The 9,782-nt window shown below is 35.5% G+C and overlaps 1 protein-coding gene across 4 annotated transcripts in view; it reads left to right on the top strand.

Moving 5' to 3' along the window:
* Positions 1-825: 825 nt before the first annotated feature.
* Cdh12 (cadherin 12) overlaps positions 826-9,782 on the top strand; it is a 788,260-nt gene continuing 779,303 nt past the window's right edge. For all 4 annotated transcript variants that reach the window (XM_075975840.1, XM_075975839.1, XM_075975838.1 and 1 more), the window contains exon 1: positions 826-1,155. The gene's annotated coding sequence lies outside the window, so the exon portion shown is untranslated. The remainder of the gene's footprint in view (positions 1,156-9,782) is intronic.

The following is a 9,782-nucleotide window of genomic DNA, read 5'->3' as shown; positions in this document are numbered from 1 at the left end:
TATATTATCTCATAATTACTGAATTCTTGATATTTAAATGACAAAATTACCAATTCTCATAGCAAACTCAATTGTTTAAGCAAATCCTTGCCACTGTATGTTGTACTAAGATGTATAATAGTGTATTAAATAGTGAAAATCAGAGAAAGATCATCATGAATGACGTATACATTATGGTTTAGACGATCTTAAAGGTCAGGCTTATATACTCAACACTAGCTATCCTTGTTACCTCTTATTGCCATTAAGATGTACTATATTTTCAGAAATAATTGTCAATTTTTAAGGAAAATCGTGCATACTTAAAAATCATGAACAATTAACAGAACCCATAATGCATTCGGACAAGTTTCTACAAACTTTCTTAACTATTACTTATCAACAGTGATTGCCTGATGGTCCTGAAACATGTAAAGAAAGGGACAACTTCGGTACTGTATTGCTTTGTTCCACAATATAAAGGAATCAAACTCCCTGGTAGAGTGAGGACAGGAACATAAACTTCTCTCAGATCTGCCACACAACCTCGGTATCAGGTCCAAGTCAGGCGCTGTCACTTTCTTTTTCCCTGAAGGTCCCAGTCTGTCCAGTTCCTTTCAGGAGTCTACGGAGGGATATTCAGCCCTTTCTCACTCATTCAAAGCATTCTACAGTGAACGCTAATGGGGGAAAAGAACAAACAAGATGCCATTTCAAATGTAGGATTGCATTACTTTTCACAACTCAGTGATGTGTCAGAGGCACGCTGGGTTTTGTTTTGAGGGCGGGGAGATGACAGGAAAGGAATCCTGAGCCCCCATTGGCTCGCGACTAGCCACTGCAGCTGAGTCTCCTCACCACCACCCCTCCCGCCCAGAGAGCATTATTGATCTGAAGGGTAAATGTGGAGGGAGCCACAGAGAGGGTCCAAGCGTTTCTGAGAAGAGAAGCTGCCTCTTCCAGGAACAAAGTGGTGTCTGCTGGCTGCCTGGCTTGAGAACCTTCTGTGAGTTAAAGGGAACAAACACGAGCGTTCGTGGTTTGCTACAGTGATTTAGAAGAGGGAAGAGAGAGAGACAGAGGGAGAAGTCGCACCTTGGAGCAAGGCTGCTGTTGCATCCCGCTGCTGCCCTTAAGGTGGCTGTTCCTGCAGCTGCATCTGCTCTCAGCCATCAGGTAAGGCTCCCCCCCCCCCTTTTTTTTTAACAGAGGTTTGATTTCGCATGTGCGATTGCTTTTGGAAACACATACAGCGAAGCGTGCATGGTTAATAAAGTGATGCTGGGCTAGTCTAAGCTAGAGAGTGGTGTTCACCGACATAGCATATGAATCAGGAGCTGGAGAGTGGTTTTGCTTTAGGAAAGTTCTGCAAGTTCTAAGCAAGTCTGTAGAAGGGAGAAGCTGCTTTCAGTGGAGAGAGAGGGACGTGTTCACCACCGCTGCACCTCAGCTTGGCTAGGTTTTCAAGTGAAAGTAAAGGGGTTAGTCATGGATGTTCAACTGGTTATTTTGTAAATGCTTTTAGTGTGGCTTTAAAGCAAAATGCTTTCGTTTCAAAACGGCAATTTCCTTCACTACTTTATTGACAAAAAATTCGAAACATTCCTATTTAAATTACAAAAGTGAAAATATTTAATATTTCAGTAGTGGATCTCTCACTGGATAGTCACCTGCCTTTCCTACCACAAAACTCATATGGGACAATTTCTATGACAGTTAAGGGTTGTATATTATGATCTGGAATTTTTTTAAGGGCAATAATTATTTGATACTAGTAAAAGATACAAGAATTACAAGAATGGGAAGGAGAGCATAGAAGCTAAGCATTCTTCCAAGACGATTATTGACATTTTTATAAATATCACTTTAACACCATTGTTTCTTTCCCCCTTCTTGTATTGGGATCGTGGTGGCTTCAGAAACCCCTGTACTGGTGTCTGAGATGCCTCTTGCCTGTACATTTCTCTGTACTCTTTGCCGAGGCAACTGACATACTTTTGGCTGATTCTGTAACCATTTCATGATTTCCAGTTTCTCATCAGGTATTTTAAAGCTCATTCACACACTTCTCAGCAAGAAAATCACTTTGCATACTTTGGGGGATTTACATGAAGTATATTCAGGCTGTATGTGCACAGTTTAAAATACCCTAGAGATGACATAACAGTGGAAACTCTAAAGAAGCATGTGTATGATCTGATGTGAAATTGATGAAATGATATTTAGACACAAGCCATCCATGAGCACTGAACCTCAATATCACAACATCATTTACTGCTACATCAGGCTGTACAATACCTTTTTAACTTTTTGACAGTATTGTTTGCAGAAAGGAATAGATTTATGCTGTAAATACCCCCTTTACATTCTCACGTAACATGCCTTCAGAATTGAAAGGCAGTTGAGTATTCTTTCCTGCAGCAGTTGATTGACACATTGTTTTGGAGTGTTCCAGTACAGAACCGTACTTAACTATTCCATTTAACTAACTGGCACTACCTGCTTACTCAGCAATCAGACAAGAGGGTTTTCTCCACCTGCTAGGGAAACTCTTGGAGTAAAAAGAGATTCATAATTAACTTGAAATCCCACTTTAAAATATCTATTCCTTCATTCACAATACTTCCTTCAAAATTTAACTTCAACCATTAACATGAAACTAAAGTCCTTACTTGGAGAAACGGAAGCGTACTTTTTTTTTTTTTTTTTATGGTCTCTGCTTTGTTTCCCTAGTCCCCAGTTGCTATACTCTTAACTTCTACTGCAGTGTGCTGTTTTCAAGCAGTCAGAGGGGTTTGAAGCCAAGTATTTTCTGACTGGAGCTCACTCCTTCCAGTGACCTGTTTAGTGGTGTGATCATTTCACTTAATCCCCAGAAAACCAAAGAGCTCCTTTAGGAGGGATGATTGTCATTCCTTCCACATGTGCTATGTTCTTGTTGTGGCAAAAATAGTACTTACCTTTTCAGGAAAAGCATTCTGACTAATGCTAGAGTTAACAGACTTACTCCTGAATTTTAGGACACTATGCTTATCTACTTACATTGAGATTGTTTTTTATATTTGGGATTGTGGCAAGAGGAAATGCATAGAACAGTTTGTCATACAAGCAGAAAACAATCAATCTTATGGATTCAGGTCTGTTAGACTATATGTCACTCTTACCTCTTAAAATGCATTGTGAGGAACACCTAATCATGCTTGCTAATGAATTAAACCTGAAGATCTCTGTTTACACTCTGTTTATGTTAATTTGAAGTATCACGTTCTTTTCACACCTATAACCATCTAGGTTTTGTGCCATTAAATCTAGGGATATATTAGAGAGGTGCAGGGCAATGCTTCTGTAAAGAAGTGAGCCATGTTTTCTTGTAAAAATGCGAAATCTAAAATCTTGAGTAATAAAATGGCCTGTTAGTGCATCTTGTTACAAGTATCTTTATACTTCCAAAGGGAAATGCGGCTAAATAGGTCTCATGTAAGATAAGACAGTATTGTGTCTATCTTTGAACAAATCATTGCCTTTAAAATGTGATTATATCACATAAATATCAGATAAATAGACAGCATCCAGTTAATAATATAGTGTCAATGATAATCCTATTTATAGTAAAACCTAAGCAGAAATAGTTTATCCATCCTGCTTAAAATATTGACTTTTTAAATAAATGAAATAAATGTTGAAAATAAATTATTCAGTTATGCATGAGTTGAAATTTTATGGATTTTACCTGAGACATTCTTTTTATTAACTGATGATAAGTGATAATCCAGCATTTTATAGGGACATAACTGTTAAAAAGCACTTTTGAGTTTTGGTTTCAAGGCAAACGTGTTTTTCCTAAATTGCTATGCAGGAGGGCTGCTATATCACGACCACACTGCTAAGGAGAAATGTGTGTGAATGTGTGTAATGCATGCTGTGTTAAGTAACGCCATGATTTCTCAGACTTAAAGTACCATGTACTAATTTGATGAGTACTGTGGAATAAGTAAAATTTTATATTAGACTAAGTAAAAGCTGTACTCGATAAAAAATTAAGTGAAAAAATAAGCTGTATATGGTATGAATTTCCTCTTGTCATATCCTTGGAACATGTTCTAATATCTCAATTATTTATTTAATATCATTTTATTATGACATTTAATAATTACATCCTATCATATCAAAACCAGAGAATATGCACATTATGCTATACATATAGCTTTATTTGGGTTTATAAACACTAATAATGTATTAGTCTTTACAATGTAAGGGATAAATTATTGTTATTTTGCAGCAGTTATTTTCTCTGTCATTGAATTTTTTTGCAACCTTTATTCTGTAAATATCTGTATGATTGCTTTATAAATGAATTTATATTGCCTTGAATATATCAACACATTATTATACCTTGAAAAGTCATTCTTACAATATATACTTTTCATGCAAGAATGTGTTAGCACTATATATCATGAGAGATGAAGCTGAAGCCTGTGCATACATACTCATTGGTAAACGAGAGGGTTTATACCCCAGTGTCAAACTGAGATGCTCAAATGACTAAAATATGTATAATTTATTTTTCATTTCCATGTAAGTATCCCACTTTAGAAGAGAGGTTTTGAACTTAGACTCATCAGCAAAGGAGGGTGTTAGTTTTAAGAATATCTTATAACAGCTTTAATGTATTATGCAATTAATGGGTCTTATAGTTCATGTTTTTTAAATATTATGATATATGAAAACATGTCCTATGTATAAAAATTAAAATCCTTATTTCTTTACTGTCTGATGACGTCCTGGAGATTAAACTAAGGCTTAAAACAATGTCATAATAATTAGTCTCTGGGCATTTGGGAGCAAACTGTTTAACTTCTTGATTCTAAGCTTTTTGTGCTAGTTAATGTGGTGTACAATTACATCATTGGCAACACTCATTAATGGAAATGTCCTCTTTAAAATTCAAATGCAGAAGCCTCAGCTACAGCTAACAATAAGACCCACCATATTAAATCAAAAAAAATGTGTCAGGATTTATTAAGTGCTGGACATTATTATCTCAATGAAGAAGAAACTTCCCTTAGGCTACATATATGCATGTATAAATCTGGGCCACTGAGATGGCTTAGTGCCTAAAGACACCTGTCCTCAAATCTGGTGTCCTGAATTCAATCCTCAGGGCCATGTCATGGAGGAAAAGAACAAGTCTTAAAAGTTGTCCTCTGATGCAAAAAATCCCACGTGCACACACACACACACACACACACACACACACACACACACACCCATATACTAAATACATAAATGTGAAAAATTCATTTTTGCAAGAACTCAATAAATTGACGTACTTACTTGCATTATGAAAGAATCACTAATTGAGAAGAAGGCTTAGGTTTAAAAAAAGGAGACTAGTAGTATTGAATAAAGCTATGGAGACTGTTGCCAATTAAGAGTGCTTACTGCTCTTGCAGAGGGCTGAAGCTCAGGTCCCTCACGTCCACACTGAGAAATTCACAACCAGATTCAGTAGTTCAAATGCCCACTTCTAGCATGTATGGACAGTTCATTCACTCATGCACAAACCCACCTATACACACACACACACACACACACACACACACACAAAAGAAAAATGAAATATACAAAAAAAATCAGAAGATGTCGATAGAGTCAAAAGTGGTGATGATATTATTTTTTTAATGGCTATTTGGAGAAATGATGAGATAAGGTATCATCTAAGAAATATCTGGGAATGAAAATTAAAAATAGCAATATACAGATATAGTTTATCAGAGATCTTGCCTTAAATGGTGGGCCCATAGATTATAATGCAGCCCCAAATGTATTGATGCCTAGTGATATAGCTATTATAGGTTGTAGCTATCATAGGGTTGTACTAGTTTGTGTCATTGCTGATGTAAACAATAGAAGTACATTTCAAATAGCATAAAATAATATATTTTGTACATAATATTTGAAATAATTAATATTTGCTACTGGATTATACTTTTAATAAATATTTTGTACAATTGTTGTTTTGCTTTGGAAACTTTTACTTTGAAGGCATGTTGTGGTATGCTGGCATCAATCTCCTGTAATTTATTTTCATTGCGTCTTGATTTCATCAAAAGTACCAGTCCAGTGTTCATTTTACCTACACTATATAGTTTTTCTGTGATATATTTAACAGCATTTGTACAGTGGTGACATTCTTAAAAGGTTCGTTTCCCATAATGCATCAATGTCCTTAAACATGTCTATATATCTACAATGAAACGTTCTTCTGCAAATTTATAAAATAATAGTTCCATAAAGCCTTGTCATTCCTGCAAGGGCTATGACAGCTGATGGGTTGTAAAGTAAGGTTTAACTCAGATTCCTCCCTTCCTTCATTCCCCGCAATAGGATATGAAGTGGAGAGAGGAGTATAAGCTTTTGGTATGGTTCTAAGTTATATGTTAGTTAGCAAAAAGGAGAAGGCTGGGATAAATATTTGAAATCAGCAATCACTTCCAAGGGAGAAATTTATTTTTCATAATCAGATTCCAGCATTTGTGCTAACTGAGAAGATATTCAATATTAGGTAAATCCTGATAGAATGAATCCCTGTATTGTAGCTGTTATGTGTTCTAGTGTGCATATTAGGTCTAGTTAAGCTGTAGTGTGAAATGTTAACAGGGGCGTTAATCAGATATTTCTTCTCTAATACATTCAGTATTCTAAACTGTCATTTAGCAAGTACTGTGCATTCTTATCGTGTGTAATAAAAAGAGGGAGTAAAATAAGTATAGGGCTCACTAAGGGTATGTGGCCTGCTTCAGCCTACGAGTTATCTACACCCAAGAAGGAACACTGTAGAGCAGGCAGGTGTAACTTTCTGGAACCACAAAGACCTGATACTACAAAACACAGGATGGAATCCTAGAAATGCTGACCTGTTTAAAGTATTTAAATACATTGAAGTGCTAAATTATTGAGAATAAAATTCAGAAGCATCAAAATGAAAAACCACACAGTTGTGACACTTGAATAATTGTAATCAAAAACACTTTCTTATGGTTTTTATTTTGTTACAATTTTATTTTCCTCTGTAGTCTTCATTATCTTTGGAAGAGTTTTTTTTTTTCTTCAGACTTCCATCTATATAGCGACTCAAGAGAGACACAAGCCTTTGCAATAACGTTGGTTTAAATAATACTTCTGTGTTGTTTTCCAAACTGTCTTGATTTCCATTTTTATTTACAAATCAGAGTAACATCATATAAGGAATCCATAGTTCCATTTGAATATTGATAGTCATTTCAAGAACTATTTGTTCAACACCAACTCCTGATTTCTACTTTGTCCTTGTCATAGCTTAATTAGACTACCATTCTTTGTAATCATGTTCATGTTGGTGAATTACACAATGTATTCATCAGAATTTCATAGCTCTCACAAAATCCTGGAAATAAACAACTTTAGGAAGTTATTTTGGCTCTTGGTTTTGATATTGCAGTCTGTGGCTCCTGGTGTTTTTGAGTTCCTGGAGGTTGATACATCATGACATGCAATAAATAGCAGAGCGAACATATCACTCTACAATGCCCAGCAAGCAGAGAGGAAGAGAGCGCAGTGACAGTATCACCTTCAAGCACATGTTCCAGTAACATGTCCTCTAATGGCCCTACAAACTGAAGGCTTTATCCTCTCCCAGTAGTTTTATTGTATGGAAACCAAGCCTTTGACACACTGCCTTTGAAAAACATTTATAACTCAAAATATAATGCAGAGCTAGAGCTAGTCCCAATAGCTTGGGACTTTATGATCATGTCTGAGACTTTCCTGGTCTCCACTTATTCAACTATATATTAGCATTGATGGCTTCATATTAGCCTAGTTTGGAATAGATATACCTTCAAGTCGATTAATTTGGCTCAAATCGACAGTCATCTTTATCTTAGTCACAGTTATTGTAGATCTAGATTGTACAATTGCAAACAAATTGTTCCTTAAGTTAATACTTTTGTAATTTATCCTCCCTCTACCATAACTTGTAGTATAGTGTCCAGGAGTACAACCATCTAGATCATCATGAAAGAATTAACCTTGCCTGAGAATCCATGACTAGCCCAATCTCTCATTTTTTGTATTAGCCAAGCTCTTCTTTATAAAAAAAAAAAAGGCCTCATTTTCATTGAGCCTAATACTTTATTTTAAGTAAAATTGGTTTGTCATAATTTCTGTGTGTTATTTTTAAGCATTGCCTGTAAATTATACTGGCTTTCCAAGGAGAATCATTACCTTTATCCATCTCTAATGTATTTTAATTGGAATAGAAGAATATTAATTATTTAACTGGATTATGCCATTACATTATAGATAATCTAATTTAAAATATGTTGAGTTAATAATTTTTGGAAATCTTGATGTTCAATGCTAGCCATAAGTAATGTTACCTTCCTATAATTCTAGACATGAACAGGAAGTCACAACTTTCATTCCTCCATGACATCACAAGAGTAAATGACCAATACTCTTCAGTGTACTGGGTGACTAACAAGTTAGCTATTTTATAAAAAAGATAAAAATAATTTGAAGTAATGATAGGTTTGTTGAGATGCAATACCACTGTAGAATAGAAAACTTATCTACTTTGTTAGGAAATAAAAAGCAAGTTCTGTGAGAGGAGTTCTTCAAAACAGCATCTGGTACCTGAAAGACCTCAAAAAGTTTAGTGAATGAATATTGAATAAATAAATATGAGCACATAAATTTACCTAAACATATACATATATAAACTTGTTTGAAACATTTAGATAGCATGCAAAAAAACTTTAGAGAAAAGAATGAAATGTGCAATTTTGATAAAGGTACTTGTATAAATATAATTTGTCCTACAAATACATTCATAACTTACAACATATGTGTTTATTACAGAAGCTATCACCTCATATTAGTATTTGAAATGAATACTACACAACTTGAGTGCTAGACAAAAAGCATTTGGAAATTCGAGACAGAATATGAAATGGTAATGGAGGCTTACAAAGGTTTTCCTAATTGACTGCAAGATTCAGTTCTGTTATCTGAAGAGCACAGAGGAGAATCTTCATTAACACCTGGACTTTAGTCTGCATACAGTCCAGAGCACCTAAAGAAGCAATTAAATGCTTTAATCTTAAAGTCTTCCAGAGTTCACTTCAGTAACTCTCTTTCGAGGGCATTGCTAATTCTTCCTGAATTACTACTGCTTCAAACTATACTGCCTTAATTTGAGCAGTATTCAGGACTCCATTCTCTCTAATGGAGTTAATTGCATTATGAAAGTCAGCTTCGAGTGGAAACTTAATTCTTCTTGTGAAGTATCTCTTGACACAGTCCTCTATCTTCAACTTGACACTTTTACCCATTTATGCAGATAATGTAGCAATGAGTCTCCCTGACTCACAACAGCTCCCAAGGAATATTATTCCACAAATCAAAGCATGTTAGCTATCTGCAGCTGCCTTCAATTTTGTACATGCTCAGGCAGTCTGCTCTAATAGACTCTTAAGTCCTTGGAACATTAGCAGATCTCAGAGCTTTTAAACAGGCAGTGACCTATTCATTTAGAGGGCTGCTTCAGTGAAGCTCGAGCTCACTTAGGTTAATGACGGATCATGGAGCTGTTTGATTTGCAGTGAGCTAAGTTGCCCATTATCCCTAACATTTATGTGGGTCATGTCACCACATCCAAATAATGTTGAGCTTCCTTTCTTGTTCTTTAGATTTGCAAGTTACTGTAGGAAACCTTACTGCAGAAGTTCTGAAGGCTTTATATTCGGGCATTGCAGATGAAT

The sequence above is a fragment of the Microtus pennsylvanicus genome, chromosome 6, assembly GCF_037038515.1.
Source record: "Microtus pennsylvanicus isolate mMicPen1 chromosome 6, mMicPen1.hap1, whole genome shotgun sequence".
NCBI classification, from domain to species: Eukaryota; Metazoa; Chordata; class Mammalia; order Rodentia; family Cricetidae; genus Microtus; species Microtus pennsylvanicus.
Note: the sequence above shows the minus strand (reverse complement) of the source record. Positions and strands in the feature narration are given on the sequence as shown.